Genomic DNA, 13,603 nt, shown 5'->3' on the forward strand with positions numbered 1-13,603 from the left:
ACACATCTCCATAATTCGATGCCTTTGGTGCAATGACTTGTCAGGAAATATACTGCTGCGAATCAACGTGTGTATGCCACGTTTCGGCACCTCTGTCTGCTACGGGGGTCATAAATCACCAGTCTTTCGCTGCTATCAGAGAGGCAGTGAACATCCGCTAGCGGCCGCGGACAACCAAATACAGCAAACACACACACACACACATACACACACACACACACACACACACACACACACACACACACTCTCACACGTACGATCAAAACGTATTGAAAATGCAGACCAGCGCGCTCTGCGCACAAGATTTGCAAGCCAAGGCTGACCGTTGCAACAGCACATTTGCATTAGCGCTGCATACAATTATCGACGTCGAAAATAGCGATAGTACTGTGGGATAGCGGCCGCAAGAGAGAGGGGCGGAGTAGTGGTGCAGGTTCTGTAATGGAATTTTTATCGCACGTCAGCAAATAAATCGTGTCACACGCCTTCTCTCTTTTGCACGCAAGGGTCCTCTAACGAGAGAATCTGCGAGTAGCGTTCTATGCGCCCGCGGTGAACGGGCCTAATTAAGAGTGAAGTGGAGCGCGTGACGTCGTCTTGGACGGCAACCGGTTCTCGTGGTAGCTATGGAGGGGGATTTGAGGAGGGTGGGGGGAGGAGAGGAGGGGGGCAGCAAGGGTAGAGGGCAAACCCGCGAAAATATGCACCATTGTGTGCAGACCCGCAATTACCGCGTTGTTTATCGGTCGGCCGCGCTGCGCCGCCACCAGCGCCGCACATTAGCACACAAACGGCCGATGTAATTGTGTATTAGCCGTGATGATATGTTTGCCCGCGTCCGCAATGCTGCCACTGCGCACAGCTACCCGCAGAAGGTTGCGAATTGTTTTAGCGGCCAGCGCAGCAGATGTTGGCGGAGACCTGCGGCCCTGGTCCTACAGGCTGGCAGGTGTCTTCTGGAATAATTCCGGCCCTCCAGTCACGTGCTCAACATCACGTTTAGCTGCTGTGGCAAGATGTGGAGGGTTTATGTGGGCGTAGGATGTACAGGCTAAAATCCATACCAACGTTTATTGTGGGTCTGTTGAAAGCGAAACCATGTTTGCATTTGTCTCTGATTCACTTAAGCTAGCTTACTGCGCCATAATAATAATAATAATAATAATAGTACTAATAATAATTTTACTGTGGGAACTTGATGAGACACATTTATATGAGGACACACATCCAGACACTTGTTTCAATAATTGCTTGTCTTTGCCGGCCGCGGTGGTCTAGCGGTTCTAGGCGCTCAGTCCGGAACCGCGGGACAGCTACGGTCGCAGGTTCGAATCCTGCCTCGGGCATGGATGTGTGTGATGTCCTTAGGTTAGTTAGGTTTAATTAGTTCTAAGTTCTAGGCGACTGATGACCTCAGAAGTTAAGTCGCATAGTGTTCAGAGCCATTTGAACCATTTTTTGCTTGTCTTTGCCACCAAATGCCTACAGTGAAATAACAGGAACTGTCAAGAACCATTGCTAGTTAATTATCGCCCTGTTTTAGATACTAGACAGGAACAAGTAACCCGAAACCTGCGGTACCGACAGATCTCCGTGTCATCCTCAGATGACAGGTTCCACTTGATGTGGACGTAGATGGACATGTGGTCAGCAAACTGTTCTCCCAGCCGTTGTAAGTATTTTTGACCCGAGCCGCTACTTCTTAGTCAAGGAGTTCCTCAATTGATCTCACAAGGTCTGAGTGCACTCCGCTCTCCAACAGCGCTCGGCAGATCGGGACGGTCACCCATTCCATTGCCAGCCAAGCTCAACAGAGCTTAACGTCTGTGACCTGACGGGAACCGGTATTACCACTGTGGTAGGGCTGTTGGCAACCCGAAACTTAGGTCGTAAAATAACTAGTGTAACAAGTGGCAAAAAGGAGAGTATTTTCCAAATAATAATTCTGCTGTTTTCAACCGAATTCTCGGAAGGATCATTCGAACATGGTAAACGGAAGTAACATAAAACGACTACATCCCATTGTGTATGGAAACCAGATTTTAAGGTATATCCGTTAATTTTCTGTCTTTTGTCGACAAAATCGGCATTCTGCCAAACGAGATACAAATCGCTAGGCTCCAAATCAACCAGGTAAAGGAAATCAGTGAACAAACTGTCTGCAGATATCCGAAGGTCAAAACCACGTCACCAAAATTCCAGAGAAAAACTGAGGACTTCGACAAAGTGGAATATTTAAAGTACCTAGTGGTACCTCGGGAAAAAAAGCACTCCGTCTTCAGGCCACAAGTGGCCAATCGGGACCATCCGACCGCCGTGTCATCCTCAGTGGAGGATGCGGATAGGAGTGGCGTGCGGTCAGCACACCGCTCTACCGGTCGTTCCGATGGTTTTCTTTGACCGGAGCCGCTACTATTCGGTCGAGTAGCTCCTCAATTAGCATCACGAGGCTGAGTGCACCCCGAAAAATGGCAACAGCACATGGCGGCCCGGATGGACACCCATCCAAGTGCCGGCCACGCCCGACAGCGCTTAACTTCGGTGATCTGACGGGAACCGGTGTATCCACTGTGGCAAGGCCGTTGCCCACTTCGGGAAAGAATACGCAAAAACATGATACACAACAAAACTTAACGTGATGGTACTAAACAAAGTACATTTGTACTCGTATAAAAGAATCTGCTTCCTCACTGTTTTTTTTAATCGCTACTCTTCTTTGTTTCATGGCGGCGGAAGTTACAGGGACGTGTGCTGGATAGAGGATAGAGTATTTTTATCCTTTTTCTTCCATCTGTATTTGTGTATGTGTTTTTACACGCCGCCGATCTCGTATGTGTATCAGTACATTGATAGGAAAAATTAATCATTCGAGATTGACAACCATCTGCTGTCTCACATAAAACACTTGGCACACACTCTCCATCTACGTGTAATTCATTGAAACTCATCACAACTACAAAACGACTGAACAACTATCAGACAGGTTATCTACATCGCGGCGATGTGACAGCATATGCATCAGATCCCAGCCTAGAATCATGGGGATTGCTAGTGGCACAATAAGGCAGCAAGCAGTATTAACCATTTTAACTCGTCGGCGATCTTCAGCCCACTTGTCACTTTTATGACCACCATTAGGAAATCATACGCACAATAACTTCATCAGATTTTTGACGGATGCAAGCATGTTTTCTCATTTAGGATGAAACCTAGGGCGAGCTTAAAATCAGTTGCAGCACTAAGGACGCGAAAGTAATTCTACTGTTAAACTAAAAGGACAGAACGAGTAGGTGGCATGGGTACACTGGGAGTCTCGACCAGGGTTTTAAAAGTCTGACAGCTTGATAGACGAACAAATGGTTGTCGTTTTGGAAGAATTAAGGGATCAAAGATGATCAAGCAATGAATTTGATAAGGAGGCAGTCCTTCAGGGCAAGGATACCGTCTTCCTCCAGCACTGTACTTCTTTTTTGATATGTTGGTCTGGTTGATGTGGCCCGCCACTACTTCTTCTCCTGTGCCTACCACTTCACCTCGTAATAGCACTTTCTACCAGTAACCAATGTTCTCAGTTATACGGGGCGTGTCTTTCTTCGGAGGGAGCCATGAAGTTGTTCGGTTTGGACATGAAAGTGTGAGGATTAATGACAAGAATTTTATTTTTTGTGGCAGCTTACTGAAAATCGACAGAGCAGAATACTAAACGCCTTTCTGCGCGAGAGCCAAGGAGATGCGATAGAAATGCAGATTGAATTGATTGAGTGAAAGCTTGAGAATATGCTCATATTCTTAACAACAAACGACGTTGAAGAAAACAAATGTTCAGAGGCCAACGTCAGAATTCCCAGACGTGTGATCAGACGTCGACAAGAGGTTCTCGAACCTATATCATTTACTGCTCGAACTTCCCAACCAATCTTTCTAAATGAGAAGAGATCAATCAGACTGAAAATAAGAAAAACAAGTGGAAATAAGATAGATAGACCGATTTTTGTGTTGGACAGTCACTTCTTGATGTACTACTCTACTGGTAAATATAGCAGCATTTAGTTTTTGAACAAGATCGTGAACTGGGTTTTCTGTGATAGCTTGCGCTTCACCGAAAACCAAGGAATTTCAGTCTTTCAGATTCACTAATGAAATCGGTAGGAAGTTTGTTGGAGAGACGAAGGTTGCTGGGATACAAATAATGTATTTTTTACAATATTTTATTAAAAAAAACAATCAAAACCTTTTCAGTTATAGAAATACGCTAATAAAGGAACGACAGAGAACGAAATAATGTGAAGTTGAAAAAAACTTGCAGTACAAGTAGCGACCAAAGTGTAACAAGTCAAGGAAAAAATAGGCTTGAGGTCAAATTACAAGTGTATTCCGCAGTCGCAGTACAAATAAGATATCAATGAAGCCCAATTAAATCACAATTACTCAGCTGTGGTTTTTAAATTATCTGACAAACTTTGCAACTGCTTAATTGATTTAAGGCACAACTGAACGTATATTTCATCAGTAATCCAAAAAGCTTCGTATTACGAGTAGGTGTGGTGCAATACAGTAAAGCACAGATAACAAGGTAAAGGTGCACAGCAAACCCGAAATTAAAAATGGTTCAAATGGCTCTGAGCACTATGGGACTTAACTTCTGAGGTCATCAGTCCCTTAGAACTTAGAACTACTTAATCCTAAATAACCTAAGGAGATCACTCATACCCATGTCCGAGGCAGGATTCGAACCTGCGACCGTAGCGGTCGCGCAGTTCCAGACTGTAGCGCCTAGAACCGCTCTGCCACCCTAGCCGGCAACCCGAAATTACTTTTAGCAACCGCACCAAAAGCTTCTCGCAGTGAAGTAAGCGGTAGCAGTAAGAATACGAAGAACAATTACTGAATGAAAAAGTAAATGCTGAAACTAAAATTATAGCCAGAACCAAATCTTAAATTTCCCTTCGAGAGTCCGTTAGTAGCAACAGCGAGATTTACGGTACAACGCTAATGCAAAAATTAGAGGGAAATTATATTACAGGCTACGTCCAAGCCACTTAGCTTTATTTAACCATTTCCAAAAAATATACAATCACATACAATTAAGATAACTGAAAAATTAAATGAGGTTCACTGTGTTAGTAACTGTATAAATGGTGTCTTACAGTAATTTAGCATCAATTTATTTCCTACAGTCCATGAACTTACGTCTTCAACTGCAGTATTTGATACGATGAGTATTTGGCACTAAACATCCTTCACTACCGAACAAACAGAATATTTTAGAATCACCTTAAACTTTCACCGCAAATGTTGCTGAAATGGGAAGTGCTATTTATGTGCAGTTTTCACAGAATGGATCGGTAGTCAGGGGCTCGTATTGTTAATCACCAGATCGCAATAATACTTAGAAAGTTTACTTTATGTGCAAATGTACACTGCTTTAAATGGAGCAGTGACTACATTAACGAACTAAAATTGGGTTAAATTAGAATGTCAGTGGTGTCTGTTGCAGGAGTTTAGTGCTAGTCCTTTACGAGATACCGTGTTGTGCAAAGATTCCACATCGACACTTGTTTGTGTCATTCAACCTGCGTAGTTGCTATGTACGATAATACGTTTGCTTACATGTTTAAAGTGTGCTTGTGTATTCCTTGAGTGCCTTGCTGCTTGCTAGCCCGTTAGTATGTCACAGTCCAAGCAGTACGTTGTAAATGAGTGATGGGATTTACCAATTGCAGAAAAAGCCGACGTGCTTGTGGTGTATGGAGAGTACGAAGAATGCAGTTCGTTCGGTGTATGCGGCAAGTTATCCTTATAGACGTCAACCATCTCGATAGTAGCACAACTGGCCATTAAAATTGCTACACCAAGAAGAAATGCAGATGATACACGGGTATTCATTGGAAGAATATATTATACTAGAACTGACATTCCATTACATTTTCACGCAGTTTGGGTGCATAAATCCTGAGAAATCAATACCCAGAACAACCACCTCTGGCCGTAACAATGGCTTTGATACGCCTGGGCATTGAGTCAAACAGAGCTTGGATGGCGTGTACAGGTACAACTGGTCATGCAGCTTCAACACGATATCACAGTTCATCAAGAGTAGTGACTGGCGTATTGTAACGAGCCAGTTGCTCGGCCACCATTGACCAGACGTTTTCAGTTGGTGAGAGATACGGAGAATATGATGACCAAGGCAGCAGTCGAACATTTTCTGTATCCAGAAAGGCCCGTACAGGACCTGCAACATGCGGTCGTTCATTATCCTGCTGAAATGTAGGGTTTCGCAGGGATCGAATGAAGGATAGAGCCAAGGGTGGTAACACATCTTAAATGTAACGTTCACTGTTGAAAGTGACGTCAGTGCGAACAAGAGGTGACCGAGACGTGTAACCAATGGCAACCCATACCATCACGCCGGGTGATACGCAGTATGGCGATGACGAATACACGCTTCCAATGTGAGTTCACCGCGATGTCGCCACACACGGATGCAACCATCATGAAGTTCATCGTTGAGTACACCATCGCAGGCTGTTCAAATGGTTCAAATGGCTCTGAGCACTATGGGACTTAACATCTGTGGTCATCAGTTCCCTAGAACTTAGAACTACTTAAACCTAACTAACCTAAGGACATCACAAACATCCATGCCCGAGACAGGATTCGAACCTGCGACCGTAGCAGTTGCGCGGTTCCGGACTGAGCGCCTAGAACCGCTAGACCACCGCGGCCGGCCCATCGCAGGCGCTCCTGTCTGTGATGAAGCGTCAAGGGTAATCGCAGCCATGGTCTTCGAGCTGATAGTCCACGCTGCTGCAAACGTCGTCGAACTGTTCGTGCAGATGGTTGTTGTCTTGCAAACGTTCCCATCTGTTGACTCAGGGATCGAGACGTGGCTGTACGATCCGTTACAGCCATGCGGATGAGATGCCTTTCATCTCGACTGCTAGTGATACGAGGCCGTTCGGATCCAGCACGGCGTTCCGTATTACCCTCCTGAAACCACCGAATCCATATTCTGCTAACAGTCATTGGATCTCGACCAACGCGAGCAGCAATATCGCTACACGATAAACTGCAATCGAGACAGGCTACAATCCGACCTTTATCAAAGTCGGAAACGTGATGGTACGCATTTCTCCTCCTTACACGAGGCACCTCAACAACGTTTCACCAGGCAACGCCGGTCAGCTGCTGTTTGTGTATTAGAAATCAGTTGGATACTCTCCTCATGTCAGCACGTTGTAGGTGTCGTCACCGGCGCCAACCTTGTGTGAATGCTATGAAGAGCTAATCATTTGCATAGCACAGCATCTTCTTCCTGTCGGTTAAGGTTCGCGTCTGTAGCACGTCATCTTCGTGGTGCAGCTATTTTAATGGCCAGTAGTGTATTTAGCTACCTCTTCAGCCAATTTCTTGAAAGTGGTAGTGTAACATATAGACAAATTACAGAAGGAAACAAATGACGTCAGACGGGGTGGAGGGGCGGGGGAAATAATGTCACCGCTGCTGCTGTTGCTTCGCCAACTTGCCCTTTCCATACCTACTGAACTGGAGACCATGCTTTCTGAAGCACGATCTATCAGTAGTCACAACTGGTACCACCGCAATGTGAGCTAAACCTTCCGTTTTAAGGACACGCTCAGCTCTGAGTGAGACGAGCCTGCCGGCCGAAGTGGCCGTGCGGTTAAAGGCGCTGCAGTCTGGAACCGCAAGACCGCTACGGTCGCAGGTTCGAACCCTGCCTCGGGCATGGATGTTTGTGATGTCCTTAGGTTAGTTAGGTTTAACTAGTTCTAAGTTCTAGGGGACTAATGACCTCAGCAGTTGAGTCCCATAGTGCTCAGAGCCATTTGAACCATTTGAGACGAGCCACTTGTCAGGAATGTTGAGGATGTTCGGCTGGCCGTAACAGCTCGTTTCCTTAGGGATTCCGAACGGGAAGCCGTTACTAATATTATAGAAGGCTTGCATCCGGAAGACCGATCTTATACTTTTCTCTAAGAAGCTGGTAACGAGTTTGGAATATATCTGGTTTAGCAACAAAGAGCGCGGTACTTGTGAAAAGAAATTTGAGGGCTTTCGGCTAGAAATATCCCAACTGGTAGTTGAACAAAAGATTGCATCTGTGGTACACCTGTTAGCAGAATCTTTTTCCGTTGTCATCAGTCAGGTCACCTATTGCAGGACTGCCCTGTAATCCGCGACAAGGCTCAAATGGTTCAAATGGCTCTGAGCACTATGGGACTCAACTTCTGAGGTCATCAGTCCCATAGAACTTAGAACTTCTTAAACCTAACTAATCTAAGGACATCACACACATCCATGCCCGACGCCGGATTCGAACCTGCGACCGTCGCGGACGCGCGGTTCCACACTGAAGCGCCTAGAACCGCTCGGCCACCCTGGCCTGCTCCGCGACAACGATAGAGGAACTGACCCCATAGGCCGAACAAAATGAAGCTAATTCCTGTGTTGTGTTGTTGATTATATACTCTGAGCTTGTCCGCATAGAAATTCTATAATTTTAATTTTATCTATTGTTAACATTTCTTATGTTACAGTCTACTAAATTCTTCTGAGTTTGAGGTCGCATTGTCACCTATAAAATTCCGACGTTTCGGTGACTGTTGCAAGACGCCTTCCTCAGAGTGTACTGCTAACCGCAGAATGAGCACTAGTTTGGTTATATATGTTATGGAGGAATGCTGTCATTGAATAATAGGTTGAAGATGGACGTTGTTAGGTGTTCTTTTATTGGTCTTTGCATTGCGGTGTTGTCATTGGCGGAAATAGGCGTTTTCCGTTGGAGTTCCCTTTATTGCTTGCCATTGGTCGAAATCGACGAGGCCGGCCGGTGTGGCCGAGCGTTTCTAGGCGCTTCAGTCGGGAACCGCACGACCGCTACGGTCGCAGGTTCGAATCCTGCCTAGGGCATGGATGTGTGTGACGTCCTTAGGCCAGTTAGGTTTCAGTAGTTCTAAGTTCTAGGTGACTGATGACCTCAGATGTTAAGTCCCATTGTGGTCAGAGTCATTTGAACCATTCTGAAATCGGCGAATAGGAAACTGAGCGACGACTGCGGTGTAGCGTTGTTTACTAACTGCCTGGTATCGACTAGGGCGCGACAGCATCCTTTGTACCCTCCGCTGCTGCCGTCTGCCGCGCGCCTGTTGCTTTGCGAGAGCTGTCCTTCAGCAAAGCTGCCACTGCTGGCAGCCAAGACGTTGGAAGTCGGTACCCGTCTTCTCTATTCATGTTGTCGGGTCGTTTGGCTATTCCTATAGCCTCTCTAATCTTCCTCCTTAAATTAAACGGCTGTTTCGCCAGTACGCGGGCCTCTCGAAATTCGATCTTTATCCTGCAGTGTTCTGCCACCGCTGATTTGTTGTGTTGTTCGTGACAGATATATCTCTCGTGTTCAGATATCCTTGTGCTTATTGTATGCCCAGTCTCACCTGCATACACCTATCTACATTCGCACGCGATTTCATAAACCCCGGCGGCAGTAACCAAACTGAAGCTCATGCAGCATTTAGCAGTACACCCAGAGGAAGGCGTCTTGCAGCAGTCGCCGACACGTTGGAAATTTGTAGTTGACAATGCGGCCTCAAATCCCGAAGAATTTGATTGACTGTGACAACGGCCGCGATAGCCTACGTTTACATTTCTTACGTTAATTTTATGTATTGACTAACGCCACGACCGTGGAGATAAGCTCCTCAGTTTGGTCCTACGGAACTAGATTAGATATTGTCATGGTCCAAATGCTTAAAGTTTCTTTACCTTGGATTTCCAATTGCCCTATGTTTCACTGCCTTATACACTGTGCTGCAGACACACACGTACAGGAACTTCTTCCTAAGCTCCATGTCAGTATCTGACATCACTAAAGCTCTCATTGCAGATAGATTTCTTGACCTTCACCAGTTTATTCCGATATTCCCGTTTTGTTTTACCCCTGTTCTTAAATATTCGTTCACTTGCTTTCAAATGGTTCAAATTGCTCTGAGCACTATGGGACTCAGGTCATCAGTCCCCTAGACTTAGAACTACTTGAACCTAACTAACCTAAGGACATCACACACATCCATGCCCGAGGCAGGATTCGAACCTGCGATAGTAGCGGTCGCGCAGTTCCAGACTGAAGCGCCTAGAACCGCTCGGCCACCTCGGCCGGCTCACTTGCTTTGTTGCTTCTTCGCCGTTGTAGTTGAACAACAACGGTGATAAGCTGAAATCCTATCTTGCACCCTTCTTACCATTAACTTTCCTTTCACAAGTTTCTACTTTCATTACACGCACTTGGGTTTTTTGGGCGCTATTGATTTTCGTCCCAGTCCTGTAAATATTGTGGACATCTTACTCCACCGTATAGTGTTGAAGTCTTTTTCTAACTAAGCGGCTGCTATGGATGGTTTCTGATTTGTCCTCAGTCTGCCTTTAATTACCAAGCGCTGTGGCAAAATTTCAGTTTCGGCACCTTCCCACTTGCTGAAACCATTGCCCTGGTATAAATTATAACGAGACGAAAGAAGCTACAAACCAGTTTCCACCAGGGTTGCTCCAGCAAGCCACCAGACGAGCGGTGCTGCCGCCGGCCGCTTGCAAGGCTGGCGGCGGGAGAGTCGTCCAGAGCCCGTGGCCCGCGGGCTGACTGGCTCACCTTGACCCGGTCTGTCGCCCAAAAGCCGGTGCGGCGTGCTGGGTCACGCGGCCACTCTCTGCTTGGCTCCTCGAGCCTCCAGCACGCTGAGTCGCACGCGATGAACACGTCTGCCTTTCAGGTTTCCCCTCTTACTGTGTGTGACTACAGCTATTTCTACGAACAGCTCAGTATTCCGTTACCATGTGTAAGTTCAACTGCTTCATACTATTACATGGATCATAGTTTGCTGAGAAATTTCGTTCATTTTTGTTGTTTCTCCTGCACTGTCGCGTCAATGACGTTACCACTCTCTCACGGCTGTTAGTTTGCATCTCCGAAGTTTCATTCAAACTTGAAGATATGGAAAAATGTAATTTAAATATGACTTTATCCAATTTTACGCAACTGAAACGTCCGTCCTCAATTATTTGCTCTATGTATTTCAGTCTAAGTCTTCCTCTACAGTATTTACCTTCTACGTCTCCATCTAGTACCATGGGAGTCACTCCCTGATGGCGTAACAGCTGTCCTATCAGCCTGTCCTTTATTCTTGTCAACGTTTTCCCCATGTTCCTTTCCTCGCTGATTCTGCGGAAACCTCGTTCTGTATATCAGCCCACTTAATTCTTAACATTCTGCCGTAGCACCACATCTCACAGGCTTCGATTTTCTTCTGTCCTGGCTTTCCCACAGACCATGTCTCAGTGTCGTGCAGTACTGTGCTCCAAACATACATTTTAATAAATTTCTTTCTCAAATTACGATCTATGTTTGGGACTAGCAGATTATCTTGGCCAGGAATGCCCGTTTCGCCAGTGCCAGACTGCTTTTCATATCCTCCTTGTTCCGTCCGCCTTAGGTTGTTTGCAAAAATCCTTGACAATGTCTACTTCGTGATCTCCAATTCTTATGTCAAGTTTCTCACTGTTCGCGTTTCTACTACTTGTCATTACTTTTGTCTTTCTCCGATTTACTCTCACTACGTATTCTGTATTCATTAGACTGTTCCATTCAGCACATTCTGTAATTCATCTTCACTTTCACTGAGGGTAGCAATGTCATCAGCGAATCTTACATTGATGTCCTTCCACCCTGATTTCTAATCCCACTCTTGAACCTTTCTTTCAATTCCCTCACTTTGTCTTCGATGTATAGAGTAAACAGCAGGGACGGAAGACTGTATCCGTGTCTTACAACCTTTTTAATCCGAGCACTTCGTTCTTGATATTCCTGTCTGGTTTTTTCCTATTTATTCTTGTTCATATACCATATTACCTGTCTTTCCCTATACTTACACCTATTGCCTACTGCCAGAATTCCAAACACCTTGCTCTATTTTACATTGTCGAACGCTTTTTCGAGGTCGACAAATACAATGAACATATGTCGACTTTTCTTCACTCTTGCTCCCATCGTCACCGCAACATGAGAACTGCTTGTCTGGTGCCTTTACCTTTCCTAAAGTCAAACTGATCGTCATCGTTTCGATACTTACTGAACTTGTTTGTATTGCGGAATAGAAATGCAGCTACAACCGCTTATTTACGGAAAGGCGTCACAACCTAACCGAGACGAAAGTTATGGGGAAAGGCGTTAATTTTCAGCAAAGGAGATCAAGAAGGATGAAAACTTTAAGCAAACAGCCAACAGAGAGTGGGGGCAGAACGAATTTTGACAATATCTACAAAAAAATGAGAGCAATAGAATTTCAAAAAGGTTCTTCGGCAAGAAGAGTTCACGTTGTTGATTTCACCACTGGCAGAGGAAAGTGGTACTTTTTTCTGTTATAATGAGAAATTAAGAGACAGCTGAAAATGCGATTTGGGCTAAGACTGAATTAAATGAAAGTAAAATACTGATAACTAACAGAGGAAAGAATTTGTTTAGATACGTTAATGTCAAATTGCCACTTATTGTTCAGAAATATTTCCTTGAATCAGTGCACTAAACGCAAACGTTTTCATTGAGAGACGTATGAACGAAGCAAGAGAACAGAAAAATAACAGAAAATAGTCTGAATAAATGTGAAGAAGTCTGCCGATAGGTCAGAGATATAGTATCCGTTAAAGTGAGAGGAACAATTGCAGGGAATTAAAGAGGCTGGTGTGTACAAAGAGCAGAATAAAGCAAAATTCGACAGATAATAATACAGCAAAAATGCAACGTTGTGAACATACAGACATAAAATCTGTGACGAACGGGCATTGAATCTAACTTACATAATCGCCTTATGTAGAGATTCAGTAGTAGATTTGATTTTTAAAAAACTATTTTACCAGTTGCGAACGAACCATTTTCTAACAGCACAATATGTAACGTCTGCAGTTAGAACATGGTTGAATGGCACTAAGATTGTGGCTGGTAAAATTAAATCTTTCTAGATACGGAAAAATGCATAAATGACGCTTGTAATTGATATTTAACAAAATTAGTATACAATGAGGATTTTTATACACTCTCGCCGTCTGATGCTACTGACCGTAATATCGCTTGGTCATTACTCAAACAAAAAGGTAGAAATTTTTGCACTGCTACAAGTGTGCCCGAGAGAGCCCGTGTAAGAGGTAAGTGTGCGGGTATATTATAAATGTACGCTGATGTCATTCCGAGGACAAAGTTTCTCTTGTTTCTTTTCATTCTGCTAGCTGCAAAAGAAGTCCAGTCCGGATTAAAATGGTTCAAATGGCTCTGAGCACTATGGGACTTAACATCTATTGTCATCAATCCCCTAGAACTTATAACTAATTAAACCTAACTAACCTAAGGACATCACACACATCCATGCCCGAGGCAGGATTCGAACCTGCGACCGTAGCAGTCGCGCGGCTCCGGACTGATCGCCTAGAACCGCTAGACCACCAAGGCCGGCAGTCCGGTTTACACAGTTCTCTATTTCTTCACAACCACGGGAAACGGGCACTTAAATCCATACACAGTGTTATTATTCCATACCAAGAG

At 44.9% G+C, this 13,603-nt stretch overlaps 1 pseudogene; it reads right to left on the reverse strand.

The window, feature by feature from the left end:
* Positions 1–2,469: 2,469 nt before the first annotated feature.
* Positions 2,470–2,587, reverse strand: LOC124616914 (annotated as a pseudogene).
* Between the last annotated feature and the right edge of the window lie 11,016 nt (positions 2,588–13,603).

The sequence above is a fragment of the Schistocerca americana genome, chromosome 5, assembly GCF_021461395.2.
Source record: "Schistocerca americana isolate TAMUIC-IGC-003095 chromosome 5, iqSchAmer2.1, whole genome shotgun sequence".
NCBI lineage: Eukaryota > Metazoa > Arthropoda > Insecta > Orthoptera > Acrididae > Schistocerca > Schistocerca americana.